This window comes from Babylonia areolata, chromosome 4 (genome assembly GCF_041734735.1).
Source record: "Babylonia areolata isolate BAREFJ2019XMU chromosome 4, ASM4173473v1, whole genome shotgun sequence".
Classification (NCBI taxonomy): domain Eukaryota; kingdom Metazoa; phylum Mollusca; class Gastropoda; order Neogastropoda; family Buccinidae; genus Babylonia; species Babylonia areolata.
The window spans coordinates 43,558,658-43,581,805 of NC_134879.1; positions in this window are offsets into that span (position 1 = coordinate 43,558,658).

Below are 23,148 nucleotides of genomic sequence, written 5' to 3' on the forward strand. Positions count from 1 at the left end.
GAAGTTGCTTTGGAGATAAGTGAAAAGAGTAGTTATTATAATACAATGTTTACGGATGACGCACTTTTACTTTCTGTTACTGCCGACAGATTGCTAAACAAACTAAATTCATGAAAGGCTGCAGCAGACAGGCTAAAATTAAAGGTAAATATTGATTGGACTAAGCTTATGGGGGAGGGGGGGGGGTGTTGGTTGTTGTTTTTTTTAGGTTTGTTTGTTTGTTTGTTGTTGTTGTTGTTGTTGTGTGTGTGTGTGTGTGTGTGTGTGTGTGTGTGTGTGTGTGTGTGTGTGTGTGTTTGTTTGTTTTTTGTTTGTTTGTTTTTGTTTGCTTTTTTGTTGTTGTTTTCTCAGAAGGCGCTTAAAAAATATATTTTAAAAAAAGGATTTGGATTTGTTCGGATCGACGGGCCGTAGAAAATGACAAACTTTTTATTTCCGAAGATAAAGAACGTAAAGAATGTATAACTGCATCCTTTTAGCAACATAAAGAACGTTAAAGAACGTATAACTGCGTCCTTTTAGCAACATAAAGAACGTTAAAGAACGGAAAACTGCGTCTTTTTTAGCAACATAAAGAACGTTAAAGAACGTATAACTGCGTCCTTTTAGCAACATAAAGAGGTTGAACGTTAAAGAACGTATAACTGCATCCTTTTAGCAACATAAAGAACGTTAAAGAACGTATAACTGCATCCTTTTAGCAACATAAAGAACGTTAAAGAACGTATAACTGCATCCTTTTAGCAACATAAAGAGGTTGAACGTTAAAGAACGTATAACTGCATCCTTTTAGCAACATAAAGAACGTTAAAGAACGTATAACTGCATCCTTTTAGCAACATAAAGCGGTTGAACGTTAAGGAACGTATAACTGCATCCTTTTAGCAACATAAAGAACGTATAACTGCAGTCCTTTTAGCAACATAAAGAAGTTGAACGTTAAAGAACGTATAACTGCATCCTTTTAGCAACATAAAGAAGGTATAACTGCATCCTTTTAGCAACATAAAGAACGTTAAAGAACGTATAACTGCATCCTTTTAGCAAACTTGCCCTTCTAAAACGGAAAATAACGAACATTGAGCACGAATTTTGCAGTTCACCCATAGTGATGTTTGTCCGTGGTCTCAAGGAATTGGCACAGGGATTCAATGGCTCGTATCGAATGAGGACGTTGGCTCTCTCTGCCAGTCAGCAATGGTATTATTCTCGAATGCAGTCGAAAAGTATTTGCCCGATGAAAGTATAGCAAATAAATTTCACTTTTTATTTCGCCGTGAATAATATCTAAATATACGAGAGACAAACGCAACGCCTTAAAAATATCAATCGCAGAAATCAGTGACCTGGTTGGTCAACTACAAACAGATGCGAATTATGGGAAACAGAGCAGGTTTATGATCTACATGACATAACGTACGGTGTATTCATAACGAAACATTGGTATAATATGAGCGACAACATTTCTCTCTCTCTCTCTCTCTCTCCCTCTGTCTATATATATATATATGTGTATGTGTGTGTGTGTGTGTGTGTGTGTGCGCGCGCGCGCGCGCGCGCGTGTGTGTGTGTGTGTGTGTGAAACAAATTGCATACTGTATGTGTGCAATGAAGTACACTACTTTTTTGTCTTCTTAATATTTTTTCCTCTCTCTCTCTCTCTCATGTTAATTCATTCATGTCTTCTTTCTTTTTTAAAGATAATACGTGTGTGTGTGTGTGTGTGTGTGTGTGTGTGTGTGTGTGTGAAGGTATGTTAGTGCAAATGTATATGTGTGGGTGTGGGTGGGAGTGTAGGTTCTCGAGAGAGAAAGAGAGAGAGAGACAGTGTGAGTGAGAGAGAGAGAGAGGGGGGGAGGGAGAGAGCTTGTGCACGTGGGTGTGAACACTTACACGTCTTTGGAGCCGGGAAATGAAATCAAAATGTGACTATACAAGCGTGTTTGGGGTAGGGGGATGAGGTGGGGGAATCTGAGTGGGCGTCTGTGTACATGCATGGATGTATGTAGGGGGTGGGTGGGGGATGTGAGTATGTGTGTGTGTTAAAACATTTTTTGAGATAATGATATTACTGAAATTTGGTAAATTGATTTGTTAAATATGTTGTTCTTTTTAAATTCATATCATTGTTGTTGTTGTTTTACTTGATTTTCTTTGTGTTGCTCAGTTAATATTTATTCAAATGGTTGCTAAAATGTCAGTCCAACAAAAAGTTAATCTGACAATAAATGGTTCCAGTCAGTCAGTCACTGTGAAACAGAACAACACAATATTCTAATTCATTCGAAATCGTAAGTCTCGTGCATTGCACCCCCATACCCCCCCCCCCCCCCCCCCCCCCCCCCCCCCCCCCCCCCACCCCCGCCCCTCTCTCTCTCTCTCTCTCTCTCTGGGCGTGAACTGAGCACTGGTTCGTGTCGGTCGGATGTCATTACGTCTGAGAATTTTTGTCTTTTACAACAGACTGCAACGGTACCTGTACTGAAGAATTGGCAGAGAGGTACATGAAGAGTCATGCCTTAAGAACCTTTGACTTTTCGTGCTTCTTGTGGGTGTTTCATCCCAGTATTCGTGGCATTCGTGCGAAAGAGAGCCACTGACAAATCAGCTTCACGTATCGCCATGCTGTCACCCCGCAGCAGAGCAGACGGTGTCACGCTGGGTCTCCTCCTCCCCCTCATGTTTTGGGGCGGTCTTCTCCTGCGATGTGGCGACGTGGAGCAGAACCCAGGCCCCAGGTCGGACAGCCTCCGGCAGAGCAGACTGACCAGCACCAGCGGACGGAGAGTCAGCTCGGACTCTACCAGCGGACCGGACATTGGAAGGACGACACCTCCTCCTTCGGAGCAGCCTGCTCTTGATGATGTCATGGCGCTGATAAACTGTAAGTTTGAGAGTATGGAGAAAAACTTCACTGAACTCAGACAGCAGTTTGCATCGTTGCAGTGTGGGGTTAAAGACCTTGGGTTAAAGAAGTGAGTAAATTGAGGAAAGAAAAACCAGGACTAAATGAGACAAAACTCAACTTGTGACAAAAGTTGAGTAGTTAGAGAAGAAAACAGATGATTTGGAGGGACGGTCAAAGAGAAATAATTTGATTTTTTTTTATCGTATTCAAAGAGATCAGAACGAGTCCAATGAGCAGTGTGAAGGTAAAGTCCAGGACCTCCTCACAGACTGTCTACGTATTGCAGGTGATGTACAGTTTGACAGGTCTTAACATGAGGCCTGACTCTCCTGTCATAGCGCATTGATGTTTCTATAAAGATAAAGTAGCTATCCTGAAATCGAAACGAAAACTGGAAGGAACCAATATTTTCATTGGGGAAGATTTCTCTTCGCGAGTTAGGGAAATAAGACGGAAGTTAACGCCGTCATCTGAAAGCAGCCAGAAATAATGGGCAAAATGCTTTCATGGTTTTCGATCATCTGATTATAGAAGGAAAAAAATCTTTCTGGATGGTCAGGACAACCTGAAGGAGACCAGATAGGGGGTAGGCCGGTCCAGTGATGAAGGGTGCTTTTGTCCTGGTCCTGAAAACAGGGATGGACGGTTTGACGAAGCACCGGAATTGACATTACCTGTTCATGTCACCAGCTGACACTTGAGTTCTTGCCAGGACATCTTGCATGAGCAGTCATGCGTTCACAATCACGTGAAAAACACACGGGTGACAGCTGCTAAAACACGGTTTTCATTCTTGTCGTGGAACGTGAATGGCTTGATGTCGAAACTTGTTGACAATGATTTTATGACATTTATTCGTGGTTTTGATTTTGCTTGTTTGGTTGAGACATTTATGGAAAATAATGAGTTTGATTTATTTGATGGACATGAAATATTTCATAGATCTGCTGTAAAGTTTTATAAACAGGGACAGCGATCCGGAGGTGTGATGTGTTTGATAAAATGATTTTCTGCCTTCCTTGAAAAAAAATTGAGATAACAAAATATGTTAACTGCTGTGTGTTTTTGTTTGATAAAATGCTGTTTGGGACAGAAAAGGATGTGTTGTATGTATGTATGTTCATATATTGAACCGGAAGGTTCTCCTTTTTATTCTTTCTTTGATTTTGAAAACGGAATTGCTTTGCTTCAGGAATGTTTAATTGACTTCGTTCTTGCTGAGGATGTTCATGTCATTTTATGTGGAGATTTGAATAGTAGACCATTTTGATAATGCTATTTTGGATACACAGTATATGAGTAGTTCATACATTTCTAAACGGTGTTCTGATGACAATCATTTGAATAACCATGGTAAGTTATTATTAAGCATGTGCACAACTTTAGGTTTATGTATATTAAATGGTTTATGTAAGGGCGACCTTCAAGGTCGTTAAACATAATTATATTTCAGATTCTGGGTGCAGCATTGTTGATTATTTTATAGTTTCAAATGACTTATTGTCTTGTATTTATTAATCTTGTGAATTTATGGCACTTGAAAGAATAGACTCTGACTACCTGCTTGTCATGGCCAAATTTGTTTTTCCAAATGAGAACACATTTGTGACAGCTGATACAGAGAATGTTGTAATAGAAAATATTGTTTGGCATGAAACAGAGCCAATGTATTCTATGACAATTTGTCCAGTGATGAATCTTGTTTAAAGCTTGATATGGCTCTCAGTTTAATGAAGGTGGATGTGAACGATGCTTTGAATGTGTTTAATGAATGTATTAAGGATTGTGCTGAATGTATGAAAAACGTATATTTGTTGGTAGTTAAAGGAAAGAACGTGACTGGTTTGATCAAGAGTGCAGGTCTGCCAAAAGAAATGTAAAAGAGCTACTGAGAACGAGTCGAAGGTCAAAGAAGGTTGAAGACCAACAGAAATACACAATAGCCAGACGTGAATATAAAATTCTACTAAATAAAATAATTTAAAAAATAAACAGTTTAATGATAAAATGATGAACAAACTTGTTACGTCAGTAAGGAACCAGAAGGAATTTTTGGATACAGTCCATAGTATTTCATTTAAACGTAAACGACCTAAATGTAAGATATATATTGACATATGGTTTCAACACTTTAAATCCTTGTTGGATATAAGCGTAGAAAATGTTTATTATATCGAAAAGTCTGAAGGTGACGTAAGTGATGGCTTTATGAATCGTCCAATTTGAAAAGAAGAAGTAGAGTTAGCCTTTAGAAAATTTAAAAATAGGAAAGCAGTTGGGCCAGGTGGTATCGTTAGCGAATTACTAAAAAAAAAAAAAAATCCAAGCAATAAAGTAATGGAGTTTTTCTTAAAATTATTTAATTCGCTTTTTTATAATGGAGAGTGTCCCTTAAGCTGGGCGGAGTCAGTTATTATGCCACTGTTTCGTTTAATCATTAATAATAGACTGCAAGAGTGGGTAGAGGAAAATGATATTACAGGTGAACATCGAGCAGGTTTCAAAAAAGGACACTCTACTATTGATCACATGTTTATTCTACTAGCACTTATACAGAAGCAGTTCTCATTCAATCATAAACTTTACGTAGCTTTTATAGACTTTGAAAAAGCATCCATTAATCGAAATATTCTTTGGCCTGTTTTGTTAAAAAAAAAAAAGGGGGGGGGGTATTAAAAGTAAATCGTATAAGTGTATTAAAAGTGTGTATGATCATGTTAAAACAAGAGTCAGATGTGGTGCTAGCTTTACAGATTATATTGATTGTACGGGGGGTGTTGGACAAGGAGACCCAAGTAGTCCCATATCATTTTCTATTTTTAGTAAATGAACTAGCAATGGAAGTTGTTAACAACGGAAGACATGGAGGTACTTTTTTGTGTGATGCCTTTGAATTGTTCATTCTTTTCTTAGCTGATGACATAGTTTTGATTTCAGAAACGGTTGTGGGACTGCAAACTAAATGGAATAACTTTTATAAAGCCGCAAATTCTCTTAAGTTAAATGTTAACATGTCTAAAAGCAATATCATTGTCTTTCGAAAGGTCGTTATTTAGGTGAAAGGGAAGGACGGTTTTACAATGGTGTGGTAATGCCGTGGTAAATGCCTACAAATACTTAGGAATTCTTTTCTCCACACGTTTAAGTTTTGTTGCTGCATGTAAAAATCTCCCTAGTAGGGCCTAATGTGCTTTATTAAGTATTATGCAGAAGTTATATGCTCTTAACTACTCATTTGAATTGTTCATCAAACTCTTTGATTGTCAAATTCAGCCCATAATGCAGTATGGCTCAGAAATATTGGGTTTAGATAAAGCTGTGACCTTGTATGTGGTGAAACGAATCGTGATCCTGTTTATGTAAATTCTGCAGTTAATTGTAACGCTACTGGCTAAGAATTTTGCAAATGGAAGATTTTAGACTGCCATATTAAGCTTACAGATTGTTATACGACTTACATGTAAGGGGTAAAAAGAACTGGGCTACAAACGTGCGGGTTGTTTGTTCGATTATAGGTTTGCACATTATGGTTAAGTCAGGGAGTGTGGGTTGTGAAGTTGGTTTTGTAAATGCATTTCGGCAACGTTTGATAGATTGTAGATGGCAGAATTGGAATCGACATATTTACACAAGTGAAAGGTTTGGTGTGAAAAGAACGTTCTGTGTTTTGCATGATTTAAAGCCATAGTTGCGTTTAAATCTGGAAAGACACTTGAAATATGTGACGACGAAGTTTAGATTAGATATCTGTGATTTGACTGTACATTACTTTAGATACAAAGAAGTTAGAGATTCTGATCTAATGAATATGTGTAAACAATCAAAGGAAGATGAAGAGCATTTTGTTCTCAGTTGCAAAGCACTCAAAGATATTAGAGAAAAAAATATTCGGCCCAAATATTATCGATACCCTTGCCTCTTTAAATTGACTTTATTGTTATCTTGTACTGACGACAGCTTTGTTAGAAATGTGTCTATTTTTCTTTATAAAGCCTTTTAGATATAGAGAAATTGCTGTTTCTTAATCTGATCAAAGACATGTAAGATTTGTTTCTGTTTCTTATCCAGTTCTAATGTTCATGATTATAGCTCGTTAGATATGGTTCGCATTCCCCTTCACGAGGGGCTGAGACCTAATGTGAATAAACCATCTTCAGTTTTCAATCTCTCGCTCGCTCTCTTTCTCTCATTTAGCCAGCTGATCAAATAATTAGGATTAATTGTGAATCCAGGAAAAAAAACAAAGTGATGGCGCTTAGAAAAGGTGGACATCTTTCATGTGCAGAAAAATGGGTTCATAATGGAAAAGAAGTAGAAATTGTGAAAGTTACAAATATGTAAGGTTTACTCTTTCTGCTAAATTGTCTTTTGATTCTGCCTTGGAAGAAATCGTAGCAAGAGAGAGCCAAAGTTATTGATATTTTCAAGACAATTTGGAGTTTGTTTTTGTTTTTAAATAAGTTTTTCGATGCTGACATTAAGCCAGTGTTACTGTATGCTTCTGAAATATGGGAGGTAACTCAGTTTAAAGTGATTGAGTTTGCATGCCTTTTCGGCTACATGTAAAAAATAAATAAATAAATAAACAGATAAATGAAGAAATGAATAACTAAATAAGTTTTTAAACTCTGGGTATGAGTCTTAATCGTAAAACACGATGGTATATAGTGAGATGATGAGATGTCCTCTGTAGATACTACAATTTGTAATCTACGGTATTGGTTTTCCTTACCCCGCCCCCCCCCCCCCCCCCCCACCCCCACCACCCAACCCCCCACACTCACACACAAAACAAAAAAACAACAAAAAAAAAACGCACAACGTTAACCACACCAAGCACTGTTTATGCAATGTAATTCAGCGTCATGCGATAAAGGTAGAAATCCGTCACAAACTGGCCAATGTCAGTCAAAGCGTGTCCAGACAGATACGGGTGTTCTGAAGTATGGTTTAATAACGGATATGCTGGAATTGAGAGAGGTGGGGTTTTTGTTGTTGTTGTTGTTGTTTTTTTAAATCAATGATAATCATCAGCAAATTCAGAATAGCATTCACCAGATTCAGGCTTGGTGTTAACCACTTGAAAATAAATCAGCGTTTCGTTAATAACTCTTTGGGTATGACATGCCCTTTTTGCAACAGAATTGAAGATAAGTTACTGCGAAGATAAGTGGTGAAACGAATCGTGATCCTGTTTACGTAAATTCTGCAGTTAATTGTAAACGCTACTGGCTAAGAATTTTGCAAATGGAAGATTTTAGACTGCCATATTAAGCTTACAGATTGTTATACGACTTACATGTAGTCAAGTCAAGTCAAGTCAAGATTTTATTTTATGATGGTAAATTGAATAAGCAACAATTGCTTTTTTACATCAAGCCATCAATGAAAATAATAATAATAATAATAAAAATTAAAGAGAAGGGGAAAAAAAGAAAAAAAATTGAAGAAAAAAATAGGAGAGAGAGAGAGAAGAAGAAGAAGAAACAAGCAGAAGAAGAGCAACAACAACAACAAAATGCATATATATATATATATATATATATATATATATATATATATATATATATATATATATATATACAAGAATATTGTGATAAAGAAATACAAAATTGCATTTCCATTTCACACACACGCGCACACACACACACACACACACACACACACACACACACACACACACACACCACTGAATACAAATTCTCGGACACAATTACACCATACCCACCCCAATGTAAGGGGTAAAAAGAATTGGGCTACAAACGTGCGTGTTTGTTTGTTCGATTATAGGCACTGCGAAGGTTACTTACCGTTTTGGGACAAATAGCTAAACATGTACATGTCCACTGACCAGTCGACGTGTTGTACAAACGGCTGTTTTGTAACGAAGATACGAGCGTTACAACAAGAGACGTGGCAATGTATATATTTTATTCACTTAAACATAGAGAAGAATTTTTTTTTTTAACAAGCCACTCGTTAACGTGCACCTGAGAAGAATATATCACTGCCAGTCTGATTTTTTTTTTTTTTTTTTTTTTTTTTTTTTTTTTACAAGCTATTTGTTAACGTGCACCAATGTTTATAGGCCGGAGGCTCGGACATTTATTTGTTATAATATTGAATGAATCTTTGAATGTCTCTCTCAGAATAATGAATAATATACAAACATTAAACATAAAAACAGATTTACTCAGTTTACAGAATACATATGACTTGTGAATCACTGCATAATTATTGCATATAAAAGATTAAATGATAAATGAAAAAACAGCTTCTGTATATATAAAATCTTTACAATAATTGTGTACCCCCTCTCTCTCTCTCTCTCTCTCTCTCTCTCTCTCTCTCTCTCTCTCTCTCTCTCTGCATATATGATTTGAAAACAAAATTCAGCATGTTTATTTTAAACGGTACATGTTCTGTTGAGGAATCACAGACTGGTGTACCACATGCACAAGGCTGTGTCCTTAGATATCTCCTCTTTTACGTCGGCCAGTGTGCTTGTATTTAACGTCTTATGCGACCTAATCGTTCACAAGACATCGCGAGGACCGACAACCAGGACTCCACCACCCGAACACAGCCAGGACACAGCACGGGCCACGGACATCGCCGGCGGCCAGCACACAGCAAGGACCCTCCTCGAACAAGACCACAGGACCAACGCCTTGACCACCGTTCACACCTCCATGGAAAAGACCACAGCCACGAACAACTTGATCTCAAGGGCGTGAAGCCGATAGGTCGTTAAACTCAACTCTATCTACCTAATCGTTCGCAAGTTTTTTTTTCACTAAAGTAAACAAGACAAAAAGGCAAACAAACAAACAACGATAACCGTCCTTGTGCAATCACCACAAGAGATCATAAACGGTATCTCAGACTGCTTTTATCATAAATTTATGACACGTAGTCCAAGAAAAAAGATAAAAAGCACACTCGTTGACATTGAGACAAACATTTCAAGGGCTTCTGCCTCTTTGCTTTATTGTGAAATCAATGAACATTTAATCGACAACAATTTTGTGAATGTCATTTGTTGGGCATGATTAATAGTTGACGAAGATTTGATCATTGGCATTTAACGATGTTTACAAACAATTCGTTCTTGCAAAACGTTATGTTGACATCCCTACTTAAAATACGAACTTAGATATTACGTTGAAATCCACACTTGAAAGTTTGTTTGGTTTTTTAAACATATTTCTTGCATCAACAACACATAGGCTAAGTATTTACTTGGAAACAATAATGGCTACGATAAACGGATTAATTCTTTGCTCAGACTGGTATGGTTACAGTGATTCTTTCTGGTTATACCCTCGTATCAACAACGGAAAATGAAATGAATTTGGCTCTACGTTTTAACAGAACAGCACGGATTGTCTCTGTATTAGTCGACTCCATGGGACCGCAAAAAGCGGACATATCCAAGGTACTATTCATCCATGGTATGGATAAGTCGAGCTTTATTTCCTTTCCTTTTTTTTTCTTTTTTTTTTTTTTTTTTTAAATGAGACACTTATACGAGGTCGAGTTAAGCGAGGAAAATTTGACTGAAATAAAGAAGGCGCCACCGGCCGGGGACAGAGATTAATTTTGTGTCGACTTACCCGATGAGGCGTCCTTTTAAGCGAGTGAGGTGGACATAAGCGGGAACAACTGTATTGGACTTTCTAAAGATGATGTTGATATGCTCCACTCGAGTGAATAGGATAATATGAATCCATAATTATTTTTTTGTTTCAGATTTTTAAAAAATAAAATAAAATAAATTTAAGACGACCCTTTCAGACGGGGCAGAATATACATTAAAACAAAAGAGAAATATACAGACGAAAACAAGCGGATGAATGAGAATTTAAAAAAACAAACCCAATAAATAAATTACACGACACGAAGATACAGTATGTAGGTCGCTGCAGTGTGTTGCTGTGGTTGGGGTCCCTTTCCCACGGTCAGCAATCTGACTTGGTGTGCAGGGTGCGTGACGAGTTGGGGATAAGACCAGTTGGTGATAACCCCTCCGTGTGTGTGTGTGTGTGTGTGTGTGTGTGTGTGTGTGTGCCTCTTTTCCTCTTTATGTGTGTGTGTGTGTGTGTGTCTGTCACACACACACACACACACACATACATACATACACACACACACACACACACACACACACACACACACACACACACACTAACGAATCCATATGTTAATGGTAAATCTCCCGCACATGGTGTAAACTAAAAGAAACAAACTAAGAATGTTAATGTTAAACATTTAAAATCTGATTTTTTTTTTTGATTTTTTTTTTTCAGGAAAAACGAACAACAGCAAATCATCAGTGCGCGGTACGACTGTACCTAGCATGATGCTTTCACAATACTGAAGCAAAAACTATACAGTGTGACTGAACTCAAGTCATCCGAGATATGACTGCTCCAGTGACAATCTTTTCTAATCAATGTCTGGAAAGTCTCGTGTATGTTTGTTTTGTTTGTTTGTTTGTTTGTTTGTTTCGTTCTTGTTGTTTTGTTCTTCTTTCCTAAGTCGATGATAGGTTTAAGTTACACTTGTGCGCGCTTGCAGTGATGGTGGTGGTGGTGTGGTGGTGGTGGTGTGCGTGTGTTTGTGTGTGTGTGTGTGTGTGTGTGTGAAGTCAGAATGATCTTTTAGTGTGTGTGTGTGTGTGTGTGTGAAGTCAGAATGATCTTTAAGTGTGTGTGTATGTGCGTGCGTGTGTGTGTGTTTGTGTGTGTGTGTGTGTGTCTGTCTGTCTGTCTCTGTGTGTGTGTGTGTGCGGGTGCGCGCGCGCGCATCTGTTTCTGCATGTGTGTGCGTGCGTCTGTGTGTATCTGTGCTTGTGTGTGTGTGTGTGTGTGTATAGGGGAGATGGTCCATGTGTGTGAGTGAGTGTGTGTTTGTGTGTCTGTGTGCATCTGTGGGTTTGTGTGTGCGTGTGTGTGTGTGTGTGTGTGTGTTTGTATGTGTGTGTGTGTCTGTGTGTGTGTGTCTGTGTGTAAGGTCAGAATGATCTTTTAGTTTGAGTGTGCGTGTGTGTGTGTGTGTGTGTGTGTGTGTGTGTGTAGGCCTTCGCTAAATCACATCCGCTCAAGAAAATGAATCAAAACGCGTAAACCCATCACGGCTTGTCAGGCCTTACGACTGAGCCTCACAAGATGTTACTGGGGAGTGTCGACATAAATGAACTTGAATGTGACCGAGTTCACAATCATTCATACACCCGCGCTGGATGGTATGAGGTCACGTGTTCCGTGAAAAGATGGCTGACATCAACAGTCCCCGAAATACAAGCCACGTGACTCCAGGTTGTGGCACGTGACATCTTTATGTCTCGGAGTTGTGGAACGTGACAAATATAGTGACGGCGGAGAACAAAGGATTTTGACTTTTGCGATAAGGGAAAAAAAAAAAGGGGGAGGACAAGCGCAATGATATAACATGACAAATGTGACGACAAAAATGTGGTGTACGACGCGGATAAATTCATAGCAAGCCATCATCAGAACAATTGTTATGAAGCAGTATTACAGCAATACGGTAATCATGCGAGGCACACACACACACACACAAAAAAATGTATTCGGCCTATGGTTAATTATGCGGCGCATAATAATCATGTATTCATGACTGTTCCTTCTGCTGTATTCCTTATTGCATTATATTTCAAAGTTGTGAGTCTTTTCCCGCTTAACCCCTCAACACCTGCTGACAAGTATGCTCAGTCGTCAGTAAAGGACTGTTACCTAATATTTGAGATAAGACAAGGCTCAGAGGTGAGGATGTCAGTGGCCATTCTTTAATTTGGAATCCTTGTTCTTGCGCTTGCAATATTTTTTTATCAGTAAATTCAATGACACCACTTAAAAGAACACACGAGTAAGTTCTTGTACTTTATAAATCGATGCCATACTAAGTACTTTCATTTCACCAAGGTCAGTAGTTAGTCAAGGGGTTAATACCTTCTTTTTTATCCTTCTTCTTTTCTTTTCTTTTTTTTTCAAATCAGAGGAACACAAGATTGACATTTTCTTCAGTGCGGGCAGCAGCATATATATATCCGCAGATCTCTGGTATCTGCTTTTTCTAGCTTAGGCTGTGAGTAACTACCTCCGTGCATGTATGCATGCATACGTTTTTGTTTCGTTTTGTTTTGTTTTGTTGGATGCTTTTTTTTGTGGTTTTTGTTTTTGTTGTTGTTGTTGTTTTATGGAGGTGCTCTTTGTTTTGTTTTGGGGTTTTTCTGTTTTTTGTTGTTGTTGATTTTTTGGGGGGTTGGGTGGACGCGGTGTACACACACACACACACACACACACAGATTAATCGAGAGATTATTTGAATTATGCGGTCTACCACTGGTCTCTCACTGAAAAGGCCTAAACAACATTTGTTTCAGGTACAAATTCACCATGAACAGCTTGGCTAACGTGGTCGAAAAATTGGTGTTTCAGTCAAGGCATGACAGTTATTCGGTGGTTTCCTAAAAACGATAGTTGTAGTTTGTTTTTTGTTTTCTTTTTAGTTGTTGGTGGGTTTGTTTCTTTTTGTTTGTTGTTGTTTATTTGTTTGTTGTTGTTATTTTTTTTGTTTCAGATTAAAAAATGATTTCACCTTGCTACGGAGAAGAAACTGTCAAAGTTCCCAAGTGGTCCTTGCTTTCTGGTCAACCTTGCTATATTTGCGTGTCAAGATATCTAAACCATTCAGCAGTCTTAAACGCATCGCGTTCTATCACTCTAACGCCGAAATGCGCAAAGATTTCAAATCCGTGGGTTTTGTTTTATTTTTGTTTTAATTCATACAAAACAACAAAAGCCTTCTGACATTATGCATTGCCTATCAGTTGGACAGCCAAAGTATTACAATCACAGGCTGAACATTGAGCAGAAAGTTGTTGTTTTTTTTAATTCATTTGCTGTTTGTGATATGAAATCAGAGTTCTGATGCTGGTTTGTCTGTTTATTTGCTGCTGCTACTGCTGTTGCTGCTGCTGTTGCTGTTGTTTTGTTTTAGTACAGTTTTAACCCTGCTTGAACTGCAGTTTCAGTTTCAGTAGCTCAAGGAGGCGTCACTGCGTTCGGGCAAATCCATATACGCTACACCACATCTGCCAAGCAGATGCCTGACCAGCAGCGTAGCCCAAAGCGCTTAGTCAGGCCTTGAGAAAAAAAAGGTGAATAAATAATAGATAAGCGTATATAAATAAGTAAATAAATACATAGATAAATAAATAAATAATCATAATATGAAAAAAGGTAGTAATAATAATATTAATAATAATAATTAATAAATAAATAAGACAACAATGATGATAAATAAGCAACTAAATGTAAAACATGAAGACACACATTCACACATACACCCACACATGCATAACAGATATGCACCAAACATGCTGCAAAAGAGAAAGAAGGAAACAGGGAAGAACCATGGGATGGTGGGACGGGAAACAGATGGTTCAAACATAAAAACTGTTTATGGGATAGACTGAAACGTTGTGGTCTCTGTCTCAGGTGATATTAATCTTTCGCCCCTTTTCATAGTTATTGTGATGCCATTATCGGTCTACCGAGTTCATCTACAAGTAACGTGGGCAAGACACTCTCCACTGTAAGTCAAATTCTAGCCCAGACAGTAGGGACAGCAGTTACCTCCTCCGGCTCATGTTGTGATTATCATAGTCGGACACGACTGACTATCATACATTTATTAAATCAGGTGAAGGGGGAAATCACCTCTACTGCGTGTCTGTTCTCACGGACGTATATAGGTCCGTGGTCTGTTCTGCAGGAAGTTTCGCTCTGCCCTCTGCCCAGACCAAGAGGAACGATAATTTATTTGTGACGTGCGAATGTTGAGTTATCGCCCATTATGTCCTCTCTAGCACACAAAGAAACCACACTGATCGCCGGCGACAGTAATGAATGACCCCCTCACTGCGTCTGGTCGTGTTCTCTCTCTCTCTCTCTCTCTCTCTCTCTCTCTCTCTCTCTCTCTCTCTGTGCGCGCGCGCGTGTGTGTGTATGTGTGTGTGTGTGTGCAGTGTGACGTGTGTGTGTGTGTGCGTGGGTGGAACGGTAATCATGTGTGTGTGTGAGTGCGTGCGTGTGTCTGTGTGTGCGTGTGTCTGTGAGAGAGAGAGAGAGAGAGAGAGAGAGAGATTCAAGATGATTTATTCATATAGGCCAAGGCCCCTAATGAAGGGGTATATGAACAGACAGCAATGAAAAACAAAGAAAAACAAAAACATTTCACATAATACAACATACATAAAAAACTCGATATAACATAAGTTCAAATGAAAAACTAGCCTAGCAACAAAACAGTGTTTTCATGACGTAATAGTTTCTCGGACTTTGAAAGCTTTATATAAATACAAAGCAAGGTTTCTAACAATTTCACAGGATGTTGAGGACATTAACAAGTTCAATTTAAACATATTTGGTTGTCTATAATATTTAGGCTTAATAAATGATTCTCGAATATTCCTCAAAGCTGGACAACAAAGGACAAAGTGCATTTCATTTTCTATCGAATCTTTGCATAATGGACAAATCAGATCATTGTCATTACATATTCTGTATCTATAATGATGAACCGCTAGCTCAGAAATACCTAGTCTGAATCTTGTTGTTATATATTTCAAATGTCTATCCATATTTAACATCAGGTAAGGTTTCAAGTCTGGGCCATTGCTGAAATTCCTATAAAAATCAAATCTTTCACTATTTTGAATATGATCAGACCATTTCTGCCATCTACAATCGATCAAACGTTGCCGAAAAGCACAAATAAATGACTGAATGCTGCCAACACCTTGGTTTAACCAAACAAAACCAAACCCATACTCAAATAAACAGTGACGTATTTTTGTTACCCAATTTACTTTGCCTCTAGTATCTAAATCAAATAGCATATCATAAGCTTTACGAGGTAATCTGTTGGCATCCATTTCTAATAACCTTAACCAATAACGAATACATTTAACTGCAGCAACTAAATACATCGGGTACCGATTTGTTTCTCCATAAACTAAATCATTAGGAGTTTGCCTTTCAACACCTAAAAATGTCTTCAAAGCAAAAGTATGAACTGATTCACAATGAACAGCGGCTCTATCTAGGCCCCACAACTCCGAACCGTATAACACAACTGGCTGTACCTGAGCATCAAACAGCTTAATAAATAAATCAAAAGAGGTATTATTGAACACATGTAACTTTTTCATAATACAGATTAAAGCATTAAAGCGTCTGGTCGTGTTCTCTCTCTCTCTCTCTCTCTCTCTCTCTCTCTCTGCGCGCGCGCGCGCGCGTGTGTGTGTGTGCAGTGTGACGTGTGTGTGTGCGTTCGTGGGTGGAACGGTAATCATGTGTGAGTACGTGCGTGTGTCTGTGTGTGCGTGTGTCTGTGAGAGAGAGAGAGAGAGAGAGAGAGAGAGAGAGAGAGAGAGCACTTCTCTCTGACCCCGTCACTGATCTTATTCTCTCTCCGTCTGTTTAAGTTTCATATATCATCATCATCATCATCATCATCATCTCTCTCTCTCTCTCTCTCTCTCATGTATCCATGACTATAACATGCATTCTGTACTGATATAATGATTCCCCCTTTGTTTATGTTACTGTTTCCCCTTCGAGGGCTGCATAAAAAAAGCATTATTTTGCTTACTGTATTACCCTCAGAAAATTAAATTTATTCAATTCTCTCTCTCTCTCTCTCTCCCAACATGCTTGAATAATTATCATACGGATTATATGTACTTTGTTTCCTGTGTATTGTACAAACCTTGGAGACGAACGAGGGGGGGGGGGGGGGGGGGGGGGAAGCACAGCACCCGCCTGCCACATGGACTTTTTAAGCAAATGACAAAGTACCAAAGCCGTGCCGCTTATCCCTTAGTAGTTTAGTTTACTTTGATTATGTTTTTCCTTTCTGTTCCATTGTATTTGTTTTCAGTGCGCCGTATTTGTTCTGGTTTGTACCTACTATGTCACTAGAACATTACAGATAATGTATTTGTTCTGGTTTGTACCTACTATGTCACTAGAACATGTCACTAGAACATTACAGATAATGTATTTGTTCTGGTTTGTACCTACTATGTCACTAGAACATGTCACTAGAACATTACAGATAATGTATTTGTTCTGGTTTGTACCTACTATGTCACTAGAACATTACAGATAATGTATTAACATTACAGATAATGTTTACAGGCTCAATATTTCCTGGGGGAAAGAGCAGAACGTGCAGCTGTCTGCTACTCCTTCTGCATAAAAACTTCTCACTCAGAGAGTGTTGAACAGGTTGCCTCAAAAAAATCGCGGAACGTGTCATTTCATCTCACGCTTACATCAGATCTCGCTCCTCGTGTCTTGAGCCCTTTCGCCTTGTAATTAACAAATAATGAGGCCAGGAGATGAAATGATTAACAAATAGTAAAGAGTGGTAACTCTCTCCATTCACAAGGTACACAACTCCAAGTCAGTGCTGCTTACGCTACCGATTCAGCTAGCACACAGGTAAATAAAAGGTATATTGGAACAAACCCAGACACTTCCTCAAAAAGGAAGCGCCGAGCCTGTCCTTATACCGATCATTTGACATGTCACACCTTTTATTTACCTGTGTGCTAGCTGAATCAGTAGCGTAAGCAGCACTGACTTGAAGTTGTGTACCTTGTGAATGGAGAGAGTTACCACTCTACTATTTGTTAATCCTTTCGCCCTGTGTTTTGGGATCACGCGCTATGTCGCATCTTAATTACATCATATCGCATCTTACATCTGTCATTATGTGTCATATCTTGAACCATATTGCATCTTATCTTACACTATATCGCAACTTACATCTTTACGCTTCTTAGATCATACCACATCTTACACGGCACCACATTTCATCGTACACCACATCGCATCTTATACTTTATACCAGATGCATATCGCAACTTACACCATATCACACCTGACACCATATCTTACAATATAACGTATGTCGCTCCAGTCTTACACTATGTCGCATCTTGCACTAAATTGCATCTTACACCATGTCGTATCTTACATGATATCTTACACCATATCACATTTTACACAATATCGTATGTTCTATCAGATCTTACACCATATCACATCTTACACAATATCGCATCTTACACCACATCTGTCGCATCTTACGTCGTATCAGTCACATCTTACAATATATCACATCATGTTCATCGCATCTTATATAAAGGCCTTCTATCTCGCGTGTTGCATCTCCAACGTATCTCGCGCCATATCGCATCTTTGGCATCGCACAGCACACACTAACGTATTCCAGATCACATCGGACACCGTACAGCGTATCGCATATCGTATTGTCACACATTATATCGCGTCTTGCGTCTCGTGCATTGCTTTCCACATCACACCAGGCAGCTTCGCGTGAAGGCACGTCTTGTCGCATCTTATCGCGTCGATCATCTTACACACAGCGCACCCTGTCACACGATATGACGTTACATCCCTAGAAAATACGTCACTATTCTGATCATGTCCATCCTAGGTTTGTCATCGGCAGTCATGAAGTCTCTGACAAAACACCCTCAACAATATATATATATATATATATATATATATATATATATATATATATATATATATATATGCAGGTTGAGGTATACAAACCCGAAATTATTTTGGAACAAAAACTCTTAAACTCTCGAAATCTATGAACATTAATCACCCGAGTTCTTTCCACACCAGCAATTCATAAGCTTTAATGGTAACCTATTTTCGTCCATGCGAAATATTTAAAGCCAATTATCTAATTCAACGAATAGACCACAGTTCATATGAATCATGTTGCATTCTATTTCTCTGTATTAAAAGCAAATCATGTGGACTCCTAAGATTATAAAATAAAATTAAAAAAAGATAATAATTTTTTTTAAATTAAGAAGAAGAAGAAAGGATAGCTTTATCCATTCCTTATAATTCTGTTCCGTACAGAATAACAATTTGAACGTGTGTATAAAAGATAGTCCCAAAATTTAAACTTGTTTCATTCATGCACAGTGTGCAATTAAGCATTTTTCTTTATGTTGCCGAGGTTTTCACAGACATCTGCAAAACTAAGGCGAATACAGAAAATATACCAAGACATGAAACATGACAAAATAAGGACAGAAGCAGACAGATACATATTTTACGAAAGATTCACATATTTGATTATGATTGGTAGCATATGTTTATGAGAAGGGGAGCAGGGGGAGAGGGCATGGGTACATAGACACAGACAGACAGACAGACGATGGTTGAGGATGATGACATTGCTGTCACAAGAATTAAAAAAAAACAAAAAAAACGTGTGAAATGTTACAAGACTCTACCCCTAAACCACAAAAAATATATATTCCCGTTGATTTATGAAACATAGAAAGAGTCAGTTTTGCCCATGAATAAAACAAAAGCAATCAAGAAGATAAGCGAAACTTTCCATCCAGTGCACGTGCACATGGTTGGGTGTGCACGGGGCCTGAGGCCGAACTTTCCCCAAGAGGCAAGAGTGCGACAGATAACGTCCGATCTCTCTTTGTCGGACACTGCGCATGCATTTTAGATTACAGTTTTAATTGTCGTTTAATCTTTACGCCTCTGACCTCTTCCCTCAGAGGTCCTGGGAACCGATTGTTTCAGGGATAAATGCGAGCTGTGCATTCTCACGCCGAAGGCAAAAAATGTCAGCACATGAGGAGTCTGAATTCGAACGTGATATCGAGGTCGAATTTGAACATGATATTTTAGTTTGAGGTTGAATTTAAGCACGGTACTGAGTTTGAGTCTGAACACGATATTGAATATCAACATGAACACGATATTCAGTTTGAATCGGAGCATGATAATGAGGTTGAATTGGAAAATGGTGTTGAGCTCGAATTTGAACGTGGTATTGAGCTTGAATTTCAACATGACATTACATCGTGGATGTTCGTTTCAAAGCTGTATTCGAGACTGGGAGAAAATGGAGTACAAATCGAATTTAAAAAAAAATTTTAATTTAAAAAACGAAAAGAGAGAGAGAGAGAGAGAGAGAGAGAGAGAGAGAAGTGGCTCTGAAACTGGGTAACCACTCAACTATCCCCCCCTCGCCCCCCTTCTGAGACACCTGAAAAAATGTAAACAAGAGAGGCGAGGCCTTCAAGACTCACTTGTGATAAATTAAGTCCCCTAGCATTAATTACAGAGTAATTTCCCTTTTTTACTATCTGCACCAAAACTAAAAATTCCATGCTTAGCAAAAGAAGTTCCTGTTTGAACAAAAAATGATAATAATGACTCCTCTTGTTGTTGTGTCAGAATAGAAGGTCAAAGTGCCAAGTTTAGAGAATACAAAAAATATAAATATAACAGTAAATGCAGTTTGCATATAATTAGGCTTCTTTTTTAATTTTTTTGTGCCCATCCCAGAGGTGCAATATTGTTTTAAACAAGATGACTGGAAAGAACTGAATTTTTCCTATTTTTATGCCAAATTTGGTGTCAACTGACAAAGTATTTGCAGAGAAAATGTCAATGTTAAAGTTTACCACATTCTTCTTCTTCTTCTTTTCGGTCGCACTTGTCACAGAGTCAGGCTGGCCTGCGAGACAAATGTCGTCGTGGCTTCCAGGTCTTGTCTGCAGCCGTAGAGCTTGGTGCGTAGTGGGGTCGCTTCTGGCCACACGGTGTCTCTCAGTCCCTGGTGGAGGGGACAAGTCTGCAGAACATGTTCTGGTGTTTGGTCTTCAAGACCACAGGGACAGGTCGGTGATGGTGCCAGCTTCAGCTTCTTGAACATGTGCGCGTTGAGGCGGCAGTGTCCTGTGCGTAAGCGCATAATTGCTACCTGCTGCCAGCGTTCAAGCTCGTGATATGCATCCCTTGTGGCTTGTGGTCGCAGTGCTGCCTTCACAAGGGTCTTCTTTTCAGCGAAGCTAACACTGTTGTTTGGTTGTCTTTCTTTCGCTCCGAGTTTGGCGAGCTGGTCCGCAATTTCGTTGCCTGGAATTCCGCAGTGGGCTGGAACCCATTGCAGGACTACTCGTCGTTGCTGGGCAACTTCTTGTAGTTTCTCCTTGAGACGAGGAAGTTTATCTCCTGCAAGGGCTTCCAGGACAGACAACGCATCTGTCAGAAAGACAACTTGTGGGCATTCGCTCTCTGAGTCGTGAACCATTGAAGCGGCCTGCATGAGCGCCTGAACCTCAGCTGCGTAGTTTGAACAGTACTTTCCTGTGGGTATCCTTGCTGTGGATGTGTGGTGCTCAGGAGACTTCATGTACACTCCTGCTCCTCCGTCAGCAACAGCGTTGGTTGCAGAGCCATCTGTGTACACGTGAATCCAGGATTCTTCAGGGTACCTTTCAGCAATCATGGCTTGTGTCAGAGTGCGTTTGGCCGTGTCATCCTGAGAATCTCCTGGAGCGACCTGAGGGACTGATGTTGAGATATGAAAACTTGTGGAGTCTTCATTCCATGGCTGCGGCAGGTCGTTGGGACTCAGTGGAAGCGTCGATGGAGGCACACCATCCCGGTGCGCCCTGGCAAGTCTCTTGCTTTCATGGATAAAGCTACTGCGCTTGAGGCGGTTCTTTGTCAGTCCGTTCATCCTCTTCTTCATCGGATGATCAGGCAGGCACTGGAACTTTTCTGCTTGGACCATGATTTTGGCGTCTCTCCTTTGTGCAAGGGGTTGTGTGGCAGTAACCTCCTCCATGGCCTTGATTGGTGTGGATCGCATGGATCCGGTGATGATCCGTAGGGCTTGATTTTGGACCCTATCCAGAGACTGCTGGTGGGTCTTCGCTGCCGTAGACCAGGCTGTTGAGCCGTACTCAAGGTGGGGCCTGACGGTTCCCTGGTAGACGCGCTTGAGTATCGTTTCGAAAGTTTACCACAGACACACGGACACGGACACGGACACACACACACACACACACACACACAACCGAACACCGGGTAAAACATAGACTCGCTTTGTTTACACAAGTGAGTCAAAAAAAAAAAAGAGAAAAAAAAAGATAAAAGGTTAAAGCGCCCATAGTCTTTACCTCCCTTTGGGGCAGTAAATTCATATCCACCATGTTTGTGGCTCAGAATAGGAAAGCGGGGCCTAATCCTCTCCCTCCGCCGTTTCAACCTGCCCCAACCGAAGTCAAGTATCCATTCACACCTGGATCGGAGGAGTGAGGAAATTCGGAGTAAAGTGCCTTTCCCAAGGACACAACACCATGCCGAAACACAGCCTCGAACCCTGATCACTGGTGAACACTGAATCACAAGTCCAACGCCTAACCGAATTTCTTGGAGCCTCCTTTCAAGTCTTTCAGATGCCTTGATAAACTTAGCGTCCTGTGTGTCACCAGTTGTCTGGCACATTATGAGCGCACCTAAAAGAACCAGGAGTTGTGAAAGCGTTGTTCGTGACAGTATGTAGATAATGTATTCCATGCACAGATTACACACACGCACACATATACACGCACGCACGCACACACACACTCTCTCTCTCTCTCTCTCTCTCTCTATATATATATATATATATATATATATATATATATATATATATATAACACGAGTCAAAGCAAGACATGACAAAGCAAAGGAAAGACAAGACAAAAGACGTTTTGTGTGTTCAATATGAGGGAAAACAACAATAACAACAACAACAACAAGCAAACAAAATAACAAACAAACAAAAACCCAAAACAAACAAACAACAAAAAGCAAGAACAAAAACAACAACAAGAAGTAAACTGTTAATCGAATTCAATGCCTGAACATTCTATTCTGTTAAAACGAGTCATGTGTGCAAGTACAGACAACAGTGGTAATGTACTTCAGGGAAGAAGATTCTGCGTAAATGATTCATGTACACACATGTAAACCTGGCATTCAACAAACTGAATCGATGTTAAACATGCATTCGGAACTTTTACGTGTGCAGTTAAAGATGGGGGCTAGACTTTTGTAAATCGATATTGTTTGAGCTGTTCGAATTTTTGTGTGTAATAAAATAAGAACAGTGGTCAGTGTTTTATCCAAGCGGTAATTTTGTGTGACAGCGTTGTGCACACGAGAATGGAGGGGTGTGGGGAGATGGGGGTGTAGAGGGGCTTATGGGCCGGAAAGGTTGGCAAGTTTTGGTGTGTGTGTGTGTGTGTGTGTGTGTGTGTGTGTGTGCATGCTCGCGCTTGTGTGTTGCGC